This window comes from Cervus elaphus, chromosome 11 (genome assembly GCF_910594005.1).
Source record: "Cervus elaphus chromosome 11, mCerEla1.1, whole genome shotgun sequence".
NCBI lineage: Eukaryota > Metazoa > Chordata > Mammalia > Artiodactyla > Cervidae > Cervus > Cervus elaphus.
Genome location: NC_057825.1, coordinates 49,145,158 through 49,160,111, shown reverse-complemented (window position 1 = coordinate 49,160,111; position 14,954 = coordinate 49,145,158). Strand labels below are relative to the sequence as shown.

At 38.2% G+C, this 14,954-nt stretch overlaps 1 protein-coding gene and 1 non-coding gene across 5 annotated transcripts in view; one reads left to right on the top strand and one right to left on the bottom strand.

The window, feature by feature from the left end:
• Positions 1–14,954, bottom strand: part of CTNNA2 (catenin alpha 2) — a 1,323,879-nt gene that overhangs the window by 1,159,893 nt on the left and 149,032 nt on the right. The gene's annotated exons all lie outside the window — the stretch shown is intronic.
• LOC122704132 lies at positions 7,843–7,946 on the top strand. Its single transcript, XR_006343756.1, has one exon. It is a non-coding gene; the product is annotated as a U6 spliceosomal RNA (small nuclear RNA).

Here is a 14,954-nt window from a genome sequence, read left to right as displayed (position 1 = left end):
TTATCAATGTGTCCCCAATGTATCACTGAACACTTAAAACAACTTCCTCCTGGCTGGGGGTAGAAGAGGCAGTCATAGAGATGCAGCAGACAAAGATATCAGGTAGGGCAGAAGAGAGAGGCAGAGGGATTCAAAGTGTGAAAGGGACTCAACCCACCATTGTAGATAGATGAAAAACATGAAAAGAAATGTGGGTAGATTCTGGAAGCTAAGAGTGCACCCTGGTTGACCTCCAACAATGAAAGAAGGACCTCAGTTTACAAACACCAGGTACTGAATTCAGTCAAAACCCTGAATGAGGTTGGAAGTGAATTCTTCTCCAGTGCCTTCAGTAAGGAATTTAGCGCTATCAACATCATGATTTCAGCCTTGTGAAATGCTAAAGAGAGACCCAGACATATCTACCTGGGCTTCTGACCTTCAGAGAGTACAAGTAAGAAATCTGTGCTGTTTTCAGCTGCTAAATGTGTGGTCAATTTTTTACAACAGCAATAGGAAACTATGACAGGTGGCTGTCATAGTTGTCAAATTTGTATGTGTATCATATCACTTGGAGGGCATATTCATACACAAAGCAATCCAGAGAGTTTTTGATTCATTAGGCCTAGGGTGAGTCTGAGAAACTGCTTTTTTTTCTTTTTTTTTTTCCTTGCACTTGTAACCAGTGACCAGATTATTCTACTGGTCTAGGAATTGCACTTGGAAAACCACTGTTGTGATCACAGTTCATGGCCATGCATATCAGGAGGGAAGCGGTGATCAGGAAGATGTGGGGTATCTCTGTGGAGACCCTAGGACTAGTAATAATAACACTGCTGTTATTACAAGTATCACTGGGATCATTATATCAATACTTTCTGGATGGTATTTATGCTTTTTAGGGAATCCAATGCCTTGAAGTGATTCTCAATGGGAAAATGAAATGGCATACCAAAATCATTTCAGTTTTTTTAAACCACACGTACATCAACCTCCAACATCCCCCAAAGTTCTCAGAATTTCCCCAGAAGATGCCTTTTCTAATTAGTATCCCTGCCATAGTAGTAGATCCCTGTGAAGAATATAAAGTAACAGTGAGAGAGAGCCATGACCCTCAGTTCACCAAAATCAGAAATGAGGGTCCAGGAATAATTGCTTAATAGAGAATAATGTTTCCAAAGAATCAGTTCCTAAATATTTTGATGTTATTTGAGGGCTATGAAAATAAATTTTCCAAAAATGCCATCTGAAATACAATAGTAACTCTCATTTTTTGTTGTATTAGTAAAGAGAGTTACCTCTAACATTCAGCCCCTCTATTGTAAGAGGGACTTTTTCTAGAGTTGAGAAGAGTATGTGTGCATATGCATCTCAGACAGGAGTAGAAGTTGAGAAACAAAAGCAGAGAAGGAGGCATCTTATCTGATTGAAAAACCCTCAGAGAATCAAAGGCACACTGATTCCTACCTGCATCAGCCCCAGATCTAAACAGAGAGTGACAGGTAGTCAGCACTCTTCCTGGTGGTGCTCTGGCTATGGAAACAACCTTGCTCCTAACTTGAACCTCTTTACCTGAAATCTCCAACATCCATACAGGACTGCTGTGAGGATTATATGAGTTATGTGTGTAGAACATTTGGCAGAGTGGGGAAGCATAGCCTAGACTCTTAGGATATGGTAGCTACTTCTGCTAATACTCCCGGCGGCAGCAGCAACAGTAATAAATGGTAGCCATATTTACGGTAGGAAATAAGCTGGGAAACTCCTGCTACTGACATTCCACCATTAACTTTGCTCAATTTCAGCTCATTTCTTTTCCTGTGACTATAAGGAGGCAGTGTGTCGCCCATCACTGTCCTTGACATAATAAGCACTCAGAGTCCTTGCTCAGTGAACTGACAGGTGACCCAAGATGCAAGCTGCTGTTGCAATTAGAAGATCCATAACCATTTTTAATCCCAAACTGAGGTGATGTGTAATTTTCAACTGCTCTTTGCTGTCTGCAGTAGAAGAGAGTGGGGTAGTTATTTCTGACACTGTTAAAGTTTAGCACAGCACTCAAGTACTACATCTGCAAGACCTCTCTCTATGTATGGTAAGCTCACACCTTTAACAAAACACTGAAAGAAATACTGCTGAACAAAAGCATCACTCTAATAATTTCAAAAGGTTGTAATAATAATACATGTCTAAGCATAAATGCCTATAAATTATACCTTAATATTTTAAGCAAATATTAAATAAGTATTAAACTATTAAATTCTCTTCAGAGCCTCTTTTCTAATTCTACCCAAATAAACAAAACATCACCAAAAAGGAATATAAGAATAAAGCTCCACAGCCTAAAAGCTGTCAGGATGACAAGTTGAGACTAATAATATATAGCCTAGAGCTTGCTGATTAAAAAAGAAATATCCATGTCCATATCTCACTGAAATGAGTTTTTACACTTACAATAGCATACTCATAAAATTTAAAACTATGTGCCAACTTAATAGAAATTCATTACTCCTGATGTATGCTAACAGAAAGTCAGTAATTTGAAATTCAAAATGAAAACTAGTATCTGTCAAATTCATTTCCTTGCTTTTCACTACATTCATAGTCTCATCATTTATATTCATTTTGGAGCATAAACAGACTCAATCTACTCCTAAAGTATGACTTGCTTTCCATTTGGATGTGAACATATGTGATACCCAGGTAGGTAGTGCTCATTGCATATGCTGTTAGGTTTCCAAAGTCCTAACAAGGACTCGGTTTTTCTAAACAAAATATATCTGACCAAAGGTCAACTACACTGTTCTACCTATTATTCTTCAGCAGCATTTCAATTCTGATTTAGGTAGTAGATTCTGAAAACTGAAAATAATAGCTGTTACTATTTCAGATAACATATTTTGAGAAATTATAGTCCAAAAGTAACATCAAATTATTTAATAGGAACACATTATTTAATTGGCAATTAACTTATTCTCTTTCTAACCTCCTGTAAATTAGAAATCCATATGCAATGATTATATAATGTTAATCTTCATAAGAATCTCAACATTTCATATTCAGATTACAGAAAAATAACCATAAACTGCTCCCTTTATCTTTCATTTTGATGTATAATGCAGCCCAAACTAATTTTCTGAAACATTCCTTTTGTAGAACAAAGTAACTGCTTAACTCTCTTTTCCAACAACTCCCAAGTTTTTGCAACACAGCTCTCACTCTACTTTTTGACCATGGGCTACGGATCTTATTTCTTTAACAGGAGCCTACTGCTGAAAACAGGTCTGGAATACATTATAACGCAGGGTTTATGCCACTTCCCAAAGTTCCCACCATACTGTGTTCCTTCTTACCCTCCAAAATCCAGACACTGACATCTTCACATTGTCATAAACCCTAAATTGCTACTGGATTTACAGTCAGTAGCAAATGATACTTTTTTTTTGTAACAGGCTCATTGCTAAGAAATTGACATTAGTTTTAAATAAGGTTATAAACTTAGATTTATAACTAGATTATAAACTCATTAAGGCACAAATCTGTATAATAGTGTATTAGATCCTTCATAAATGTATGATTAAATAGAAGTATATAAAAAATGGCCCAAATACTTATCTAATTTTTTTCCAAGTATCAACTTTTTATCTTTTCAATAGTGGAGTGCATTTCCTAGAGAGTAATAATTTTTGAAATATCTTTTGCACATATTTTTAGATATAGGCCAGTACTTCTTAGAGACCTAAAACAAGTGATATCTTGGTATGGCTTAGGGAACATAAATTTATATTTTATTTACAAGCCATTTATGTTATATTTGGACTTGCCTGGCGGCTCAGATGGTAGAGAATCCACCTGGAATGCAGGAGACCTGGGTTAATTCCCTGGATTGGGAAGAACCCCTGGAGAATGGAATGGCTACTTACTCCAGTACTCTTGTCTGGAGAATCCCCATGGACAGAGAAGCCTGGCAGTTTACAGTCCATGGGGTCACAAAGAGTCAGACATGACTGAGCAACAGACACACACACATTAAAAAAAAAAAAAAAAAAAACTATGTTATATTTATGCTTAATTTAAATAAATACCTATGGTTTTTATGTACATATTTTTACAAAATATATTCATTTTTAATTGGAGGATGATTGTTTTAAAACATTATGTTGGTTTCTGCCATATAACTGGATCACTAGTTTTTATTTATTATGTTTTAAATCTAGGTGTCATTTTTGTTCAGGAAAAACTAACCCCGGGGCTTCCTTCAGCAAAGCAGTGAGCCCTTGGTATTTGACTGCTGAGATCCATGTGGCAAGTTTTTTGTGAAGGATGGGCCAACAAGCTACACAAGTTGGCCCAAAACAGCCCTTAGGAAATATTTCTTCTCCTCATTGACCCAAATTGCCTTTTTTCCCCAAGGCCCAGTGTCTTTTCCTTTCTCTGAATTCCATCAGTATTCCATCTAATCAGAATAGCTAGTGCATAATATTTAATCTGAATACAAAATGTCTTGTGTTGCTGTCTCCTTGCTTTATATAAATTTGTCCTCTCAGATACACTCAGCGATAGGGAATTTGCTCCCTTTACAATGATTAGGACGGTACTGAACATTTAGTAAAGATGCCAAGTTCAAATCTCATAATCAAATACACACACTCACACACAAAGTGATTCTAGTTAAAATACAATACTAATACTTTTTTGCAAAAAGGGACATTTTCTACTCAGAACACAGTAGTTCAGACATCACTTATCTGAAAAACAGAACCCAAAGTGATTTTCCTTGCTCAGAATGCCTTCCATATTCTAGCAAAAAGGGCAAATCACATATGCTCCAATTCCCCCTTCCTTTATCCACTTACCCAACCATTCACTTAATTAGGGTAAGTGTACTAACCACCCAATGTGTATCATACTTTATGCTGATTATTGAGATGAAACTGGCTCTAATTCATCATATTTTAAAAGCAAGAACAATTCATCGAGCAAGCAGTGTTCAGAACATGAGCTTCGATGAGAATGGACACCTGTAGGGCCAGTGTCCTTCCATTTCACCAGGGCACTCATATCAAGCAATAAGTAACCAAGAGAACCTTCAAATTTTGGATGCATTGGTTAAGCAATATTGAACAGTTTGTGCAACTGAAAAACAGAAAAATTCAACACCCTTTTGAACTATTGCCAGAAAAATGTCCCCCCAAAAAGTGAGCAAGAGTATGAAAAAGCATTCAAGTAACCTTGGGATACAGAGTGAAAAAGACAAAGTAATCAGAATATTAAGATATGATGTAAAGAAATGAATGCAGATATTTAGGTAAGAGCTATTTAAAATTGTTCAGTGGTTATAAGAATACTTGTGTGTGTGTGTTGCTCAGCCATATATGACTCTTTGCAACCCCATGGACTGTAGCCTGTCAGGCTCCTCTGTCCATGGAATTCTCCAGGCAAGAATACTGGAGTGGGTGCCATCATTCCTTTCTCCAAGGGACCTTCCTGACCCAGGCATCAAACCTGGGTCTCGCACATTGCATGCAATGTATGAGCTACCAGGGAAGCCCATAAGAATACTTAACTAGTTCTCAAGGACTTGATTTGATTTTTAAAGCAGGCCCAAATGTGTTAATATTTTATTTATTTTTCTTTCTTTTTTTATTTATTTTTTTTTCCATTTATTGTTATTAGTTGGAGGCTAATTACTTTACAATATTGTAGTGGTTTTAGTCATACATTGACATGAATCAGACATGGATTAACATGTATTCCCCATCCCGATCCCCCCTCCCACCTCCCTCTCCACCTGATTCCTCTGGGTCTTCCCAGTGCACCAGGCCCGAGCACTTGTCTCATGCATCCAGCCTGGGCTGGTGATCTGTTTCACCCTAGATAATATACATGTTTCAATGCTATTCTCTCGAAACATCCCACCCTCGCCTTCTCCCACAGAGTCCAAAATATTTTATTTTAAAAGGCAAAGTTAAATCCATTGGTGCGCTGTTCGTGAGGAATTAAGTTGCAGAGATACAGAAATGATTTAAGCCTAACACCGCTGCTTCTTTCAGTTTCCCATTTTAAAGTGGCTTATTCACCTGGTATAACCACCAGGCACTGCTGTTCATCTGGTGGCAGTTTAGTAAATGGAAGATAATTCACCTGCATTGTGTTATCCCTGCCTTGTTCAATTGAATTACTACATGTGAGAGGTCATAACACATTACAGCAATTATATTTGCTTTCAAGTCTTTTGTTCTGAGGATTGCTATTTCGGCATTAGTGGTACTCAGCATATATTCCTGCTGATAAATCACCTTATCAAGCTTGTTGTTAGAAAAAGTCATATGTGAAAAGAGAAACTAATCCAGATTTCCTCCTGGTCATCTGAGGCATTTAATTTTGTCTTATGAAACAAAAAGTACCTCGGGGGCTATGCTTTTGTAAAGACAAAACTAAAAGGTACAGTGGCATTTAGGACATGCAGATGGGCTCTGTTAAGTCTGCACATTTTGTGGTAGTACTCCTTTCCATTTAGTTCATCGTATTTACATTTCACAGCAAGTAAGACTTCACTGAACACTCTTGGTCACTGGCTGAAGTTTATTATCATTATTAACAGTTTTATGTTTCTATCAGGAAGTCCTGCTATGTAGCAGTGAAAGGGAGACCTTGATCCCTGAGAGGGACAAGATATGTATGAGAAAGTAACATACAAGGACACTAGTGCTTGGTAACACATATATTATTAGCTGTGCTATCTTCTAATTGCCCTGAGATAAACATGATGGTATCCCAATTTTACAAGAGGAGAGAACTAAAGCCCAAGTATATTATTTTCTCCAAAGTTAATGAAACTCAATCAACATTTATTTCAAATTTGTTTCCCACACCATATAATGCAATTTCCCTAGATTAAATACTATACTTCACAGGGGCGGGACAAGCTAACAAAGTACACACAGAAACATGTGGATAATAAATACTTAATAGGTTATTTAAGGTAGCTAAACCATTTGGGGATCATTCCCAAGCTTCCATTTGTTCAGAGAAGACTAGACTTTTCTAACACACACCTCTTGGGATCTTTCTCAGGATGTAAGTGTACAGATCATCTTTTCCAATATTGCGGTTTTCTGTCTCATGCAAGTTTGAAAAGACTTCCTCAAATATCTCATTACACATGGGTAACAACCATCTTCATTCTGGTGACAATGACAACATCAGGTGACCCACTGGCAAACTTATCAAGATATTTTCCCACCCTCACCTTCCTCCCAGTTTCCTTCTTAGAAGATAGGATTTGGTCTCTCTTTCCTACACTCCTTCCCTCCCTGAATCCTAAGGCCTCAACTCCATCAATCACAATCTCTACTTTTTATCTTCAATACATCCCTCTTAGTCAGCTCCTTCTAGTCAGTCGTGTCCGACTCTTTGCAACCCCATGGACTGTAGCCTACCACACTCCTCCATCCATGGGATTTTCCAGGCAAGAGTACTAGAGTGGGTTGCCATTTCCTTCTCTGGAGGATCTTCCCAATCCAGGGATCGAACGCAGGGTCTCCCGCATTGTAGGCAGACGCTTTACTGTCTGAGCCACCAGAGAAGTCCAGTCAGTGAGAAGTCTTGTCCAAGTAAAAACTGAAAATATAAAGGAAAAAAAAAGCCCTGTCCATCCTACTCCTTTCTTGACATCTTCTACTTCCCTTTCCCTTCACAACCTGGTTTCTTGACAGGGCGGTCTGTAATGTTTGTTCCATTTCCTCACTGCCCACCCATTCCCCAGCCCACACAACCTGGCTCCTACCCTCACAATTCCACTGAAATTAGCCATACAAAATTACAAATGATCTCCCAGTTGCTTAATTCAACAGACACCATGTACTTCCCCAGCTTATATACTAAAATTAGGACAGATGTAGAAAAGATTATCATGGACTTTGGACAAGAATGACAACCAAATTCATGCAGTGTCTCCTATTTTTATAATGGGTACTCATCTTGTTATATATAGACATATATCTAGATACATCTAGGTAGAGAATGTATTTAAATATAGAAAAAATCTAAAAAGATATACATCATAATTTTAGCAATAGTTATGCTGGCTGATGAGATTTATGGTAATTCCTAAGATACATAATTATGTATATTTCCACTAAATATATATATATATATTTCACTATATGCATATATCTCATTATATATTTTCAAATTACATAATGGTCACATATACCTTATCTAAATAAATATAAATCTATCACCTCAAACCCCTTCATGGGTCACAGCCTTGTTATGGTGAAGTGGCTTGCATAACTCAATGAAGCTATGAACCATACCACGCAGGGCCACCCAAAATGGACAGATCATAGTGAAGAGTTCTGACAAAATGTGGTCCACTGGAGAAGGGAATGGCAACCCACTCCAGTATTCTTGCCACGAGAACCCCATGAATAGAATGCAAACACAAAACAATGTAACACTGGAAGATGAGCCCCAGGTCAGAAGATGTCTGAGGGTGTTGGAAGGTATGCTAATAGGGAAGAGTGGAGGGCAATTACTAATAGCTCCAGAAAGAATGAAGGGGCTGACAAAAGTGAAAATGACACTCAATTGTGGGTGTGTCTGGTGATGAAAGTAAAGTCTGATGCTGTAAAGAAAATTATTGCATAGGAACCTGGAATGTTAGGTTCATGAATCAAGGTAAATTGTATGTGGTCAAGCAGGAGATGGCAAGAGTGAACACCAACATCTTAGGAATCAGCAAGTAAAATGGACAGAATGGGCGAATTTCATTAAGATGACCACTAAATCTACTACAGTGGGCAAGAATCCCTAGAAGGAAATGGGATAGCCCTCACAGTCAACAAAAGTGTCCAAAATGCATTACTTGGGTGCAACCTAAAAAATGACAAATGATCTCTTTCTGTTTTCAAGGCAAACCATTCAACATCACAGTAATCTAAGTCTATTCCCAGACTGAATGCCAAAGAAGTTGAAGTTGACCAGTTCTGTGAAAAGCTACAACAACTTCTAGAACTAACACCAAAAAAAGTTGACCTTTTCACCATAGGGGATTGGAATGCAAAGGTAGGAAGTCAAGAGGTACCCAGAATAACACACAAGTTTGGTCCTGGAGTACAAAATGGAGTAGGGCAAAGGCTAACAGAGTTTTGTCAAGAGAACATGCTTGTCATAGTAAAAACACGCATTTCCACAAACCCAAGACAACTCTCCACATGGACAATGGTCAATGGTCACTATATGCATGTATCTCATTATATATTTCAATATATAATGGTCAATACTGAAATCAGACTGCTTATTTTATTTGCAGCTGAAGATGGAGAAGCTCTATATAGTCTGCAAAAACAAGACCTAACTGGCTCAAATTATGAGCTTCTTATTGCAAAATTTAGGCTTAAAGTGAAGAAGTAGGGAAAACCACTATACTATTCGTGTATGACCTAAATCAAATCCCTTATGATTATACAGTGGAGGTGACAAATAAGATTCAAGGAATTAGATCTGGTAGACAGAGTGCCTGAAGAACTATGGATGGACTTTGGTAACACTGTATAAGAAGCAGTGACCAAAACAATCCTAAAGAAGAAGAAATGCAAGAAGGCAAAGTGGTTGTCTGAGGAGCCTTTACAAATAGCTGAGGAAAGAAGAGACATGAAAGGCAATGGAGAAAGGGAAAGATATACCCATGTGAATGCAGAGTTCTAGCAAATAGCAAGGAGATATAAAGAAGGCCTTCTTGAATGAACAATGCAAAGAAATAGAGGAAAACAATAGGATGGATAAAACTAGAGAACTCTTCAAGAAAATTGGAGATATCAAGAAAACATTTCATGTAAGGAAGGGCACAATAAAAGGGCAGATGGTAGGGATAACAGAAGCAGAAGAGATTAAGAAGAGGTGGCAAATATACAGAAGAACTATACAAGAAAGGTCTGGATAAACATAGTGGTGCGGTCACTCACTTAGAGCCAGACATCCTGGAGTGTGAAGTCAAGTGGACCTTAGGAAGCATTACTATGAAAAAAGCTAGTGGAGGTGATAGAATTCCATTAGAGCTATTTCAAATCCTAAAAGATGATGCAGTTAATGTGCTCTACTCAATATGTCAGCAAATTTGGAAAACTCAGCAAATGGCCATAGGACTAGAAAAGGTAAGTTTTCATTGCAATCCCAAAGCAGAGCAATGAAAAGAATCTTCAAACTACCATTCACATACACTCATTTCACATACTAGCAGGTTATGCTCAAAATCTTTCAAGTTAGGCTTCAGCAGTATGTGACCCTAGAACTTCCGGATGTACAAGGTGCATTTGGAAGAGGCAGAGCAGAGATCAAATTGCCAACATTCGTTGGATCAAGGAGAAAGCAAGGGAGTTACAGAAAACCATCTATTTCATTGACTACGCTAAAGCCTTTGACTGTGTGGATCACAACAAACTGGAAAATTTTTAAAGATATGGGAGTACCAAACTACCTTATCTGTCTCCCAAGAAACCTGTATGCAGGTGAAGAAGCAATGATTAGAATGGGTCCTGGTGCCAAGAAGTTTACAGTAACCAACTACATCCCTCCTCTTTTAGTATAGAAGAAGTCTGAATTTTAAACATAGGTGAGGTGGTTCTTTGGGACAGTAGCTCACCATCTTCTTGGTCTGTTGGCATATAAATAAAGTTTCTATTTCTTGCCTCAACAAAAAAAAGAAAAAAAAAAAAAAGAACTGGACATGTAACAACTGACTGGTTCAAAATTCGAAAGGAGTACAACAGGGCTGTATATGGTCACCCTGCTTATTTAACTTATATGCAGAGTTGTATCATGTGAAATGCCAGCCTGGATGAATCACAAGCTGGAATCAAGATTGCTGGGAGAAATATCAACAACCTCATGGATGCAGATGTCACCACTCTAATGGCAGAAAGTGAAGAGGAACTAAAGAACCTCTTGATGAGGGTGAAAGAAGGTGAAAACACTGGCTTAAAACTCAACACTCAAAAAAATGAAGATCATGGCAACCAGTCCCATCACTTCATGGAAATACAAGGGGAAAAAGTGGAAGCAGTGACAGATGTTGGGGTCTAAAATCACTGCAGATGGTGACTGAACCATGAAATTAAAAGACGCTCTTTGGAAGGAAAGCTATGACAACTCTAGATAGCATATTAAAAAGCATATATGCAAGATAGAAAAAGACACAAATGTATAGAACAGACTTTTGGACTCTGTTGGAGAAGGCGAGGGTGGGATGATCTGAGAGAATAGCATTGAAACATGTATGCTATTAAGTGTAAAACAGATCGCCAGCCCAGGTTGGATGCATGAGACAAGCGCTCAGGGCTGGTGCACTGGGAAGACCCAGAGGGATGGGATGGGGAGGGGTGTGGGAGGGAGGTTCAGGATGGGGAGCACATGTAAATCCATGGCTGATTCATGTCAATGTATGGCAAAAACCACTACAATATTGTATAGTAATTAGTCTCTAACTAATAAAAATAAATGAATAAATAAATAAAAAGCAGAGACATCACTTTTGCTGGCAATTTTCCATGTGATCAAAGCTATGGTTTTTTCCAGTAGTCATGTACAGATAAGAAAGTTTGACCATCAAGAAGGCTGTTGTTGTTCAGTCATCCAGTCATGTCTGACTCATTGTGACCCCATGGACTCTAAGAAGGCTGAGAGCTAATAAACTGATGCTTTCAAATTGCAGTGCTGGTGAAGACTCTTGAGAATCTCTGTACTGCAAGGAGATCAAACCAGTGAATCCTAAAGAAAATCAACTCTGAATATTCATTGGAAAGACTGATGCTGAAGCTGAAGCTTCAATACTTTGGTTATCTGATATTAGGGACCAAGTCACTAGAAAAGACTCTGATACTGGGAAAGATTGAAAGCAAAAGGAGAAGTGGGTGGCAGAGGATGAGATGGCGTCACTAGATAGGTGGCATCACACATTAGATAGCATCACTAACTCAACTGACATGAATTTGAGCAAACTCCAGGAGATAGTGGAGAACAGGGGTTATCTGGCATGCTTCAGTTCGTGGGGTTGCAAAGAGTGGCACAGGACTTAGTGACTGAATAACAACAAATCACCTCAAAATATCCAGTGGCCCCATTTCAGTTCTTATCTTACTTGACCTTTCAGAAGTATTTGATAATATGAGTATTTTACTCTTTCCTTGGCTTCAAGGACATCACTCTCTTCTTTCTTCCTCTACCCATTGTTGCCCTCAGTCTTAGCTACCTCTGAATCCTCCTCTATTCTGCAGTGAGTTTTTTTCCAAAGTATAAATTACATCATGTCACTCTTTGTTGAAAAGCCTCTAATAACTTCCACTGCAGCAGGAGTTCCAATTGTATTAAATGTCCAGCAGTATCGACTCATTACTCAGCATTCATCCACCTTGCATCTTAAGTCTTTAGACTCCAGATTCAGTGAACTGCTATTTGTTCTCCAAAAATTTCATATGTTCTTCATTTTCCCTGCTCTTTGTGTAGTCTCCAGTTGGTCTCATTCATGTCAGCAGTTTACATTGTGTTGAAAACTCCCAAATCTATTTCTCTAGCTCTGGGCCTTTGCTTGAGTTCTAGCCCCTTAAAGTAATTACCAGTTTTCCAATCACTTCAATGTCAACATGCTTAAAAGTGAACTCATCATCTTTCCACCCAAAATGGTCCAACTCCTGTCATACGTCAATGAAGAGAATCACTCACTATTCATCGAGCCCTGTCAGAAATGTAGGAGTCATTTTTAATTCCTTTCCTTGATGCTACCTCCTACATGAAATCGCTATTCAGGTCAAAAACATTCTACCTCTGATATTTCAAAATTATCCCTTCTTTTTTTTTCTCCATCACTACTGCCTTTATCAAGGCTCTCATTTGTTCTTCTTTAGATTATTGAAAAGCCTCTTCTGCCTGATCACATTGCCCTCAGCCTTAGCCCACTCTGATTCCTTCTCTATTCTGCAGTGATTTTTTTCCCCAAAATACAAATTTCATCATGCCACCCTCTATTTTTTTTTCCCCTGATATCTCAGTTGGTAAAGAATCCGCCTGCAATTCAGGAGACCCTGGTTCAATTCCTGGGTCAGGAAGATCCGCTGGAGAAGGGATAGGCTACCCACTCCAGCATTCTTGGGCTTCCCTTGTGGCTCAGCTGGTAAAGAATCCACCCGCAATGCGGGAGACCTGAGTTTGATTCCTGGGTTGGGAAGATCCCCTGGAGAAGGGAAAGGCTACCCACTCCAGTATTCTGGCCTAGAGAATTCCATGAACTGTATAGTCCATGGGGTCACAAAGAGCCAGACATGGCTGAGCAACTTTTACTTTCACTTTCATGTCACCCTCTATTGAAAAGCCTTTGATGACTTCCATTGCAGAGGGATAAAGTTCCAATTGTTCTGAGCGTCCACCAGTATTGACTCATTACTCAACATTTATTCACCTTGTATCTTAAGTTTTTAGGAACTCCAGATTTAGTGAATTGCTAGTTGTTCTTCAAACACTCCATATTCCCTGAGACCTCTAAACCTTTGTCCTGTCATTTCTTCCACAGGGAAGCTCTTTCCCTGTTTTCTTTACTTTACTTACTCAAGTTAAAACTTAACTCAGGCACCATTTCTAGACCTGCTCACACCCACTCTTGCTCCTTGCAGCATATCATGCTTGCCTCTAGTGTGCCCTAAATCACAGCCTGTTTTAACTGTTCATTCATTCGTAGCTATCACACTAATAGAATGCTGGAATCCTTGAGGATAGTACTGAGCATTTAATTCTTTAAATAAACACATAAGTAAATGACTGGCATAAAAGAGGTGGATACGATGTAATGGAGATGCAAAACAAGGCCTCTAGACACAAAATATTACTGTGTCACTCTTTAAAATTACTGAAGTAAACCTAAGTTCATCTAAGGGCATTTGTTCAATCCCAATAGGTAGAACTTTGGTCCAGGTTCCTCTCTCTTCTCTGACCAACATACAGGCATGCATGAATGCTTCCTCTAACACGTGAAAAACAGGGAAACAAACGGCCTCAAATAGCACTGAATACAGATTATGTGTACGAATACAGATTATGTGTAAATTATAACCAACATGGAAGATACTACATCTCACAGACAACTTCCTCCGGTAACCTCTCAAAGCCTGCTGCTCTTTCTCTCAAACACAATCTCAGTTCACTCAAGTATTATGTATCCACAGCTTTGGGTTAGGCCTTGATCTTTCTCCAGCCCAAGGAAGAATCTTGGCTTCTATCCATGGCAGTTATGCAGAATTCCACATAATTGGAATTTTTTATCCTCACCCAAAATACCAACCGTGATCCTGTTCAGAAATACTACTAATATCTGAAATAACCCTTAACTTGATGTCATGTCTTAGACCTATGAATGTTTTTCTCATTGTACCTACCACTACAAATGTGGTAAGTTTATCAGCACAGGTAAATAGCAAATTAGAAATACAGTATGGAACACACTATTGATACTCATTAGGTTTTTGCCGCTTGATTAGAGGAAATATACATATAGTCATTTTAGGAGATATTTATAAAACTAAAATTTTCTGTTTTAGGGGCTCATTTAGATGTAAACAGAACATTCCAAGATCTCTTCTAAGATACAAATTGGCTCTGCACAGAAATGTTATTGAAGCATATTTTACTTTACATTCATGAATTTTTAAGCGCTTTCTACTTTCAATTTTACAGAGTGATTATAATTTCTTTGGAGTTCCTTTTATATTAAGCAGTATTTTATAAATGGTGATAATTATTTAAATTCCTGCTTTAATAAAAACACCTTGAAATATTTTATTGGAAGAAACTAAATTAGCCTCAGTATAGAGATCTGAATTTGAAAGAAAAGCATATGCACTGGAAACTACTGCCACTGTTTCACAATTTAGAAATATACACCATTAACTAGTCAGCTGAACATAAAAATTAAAAGGGTTTAAAAA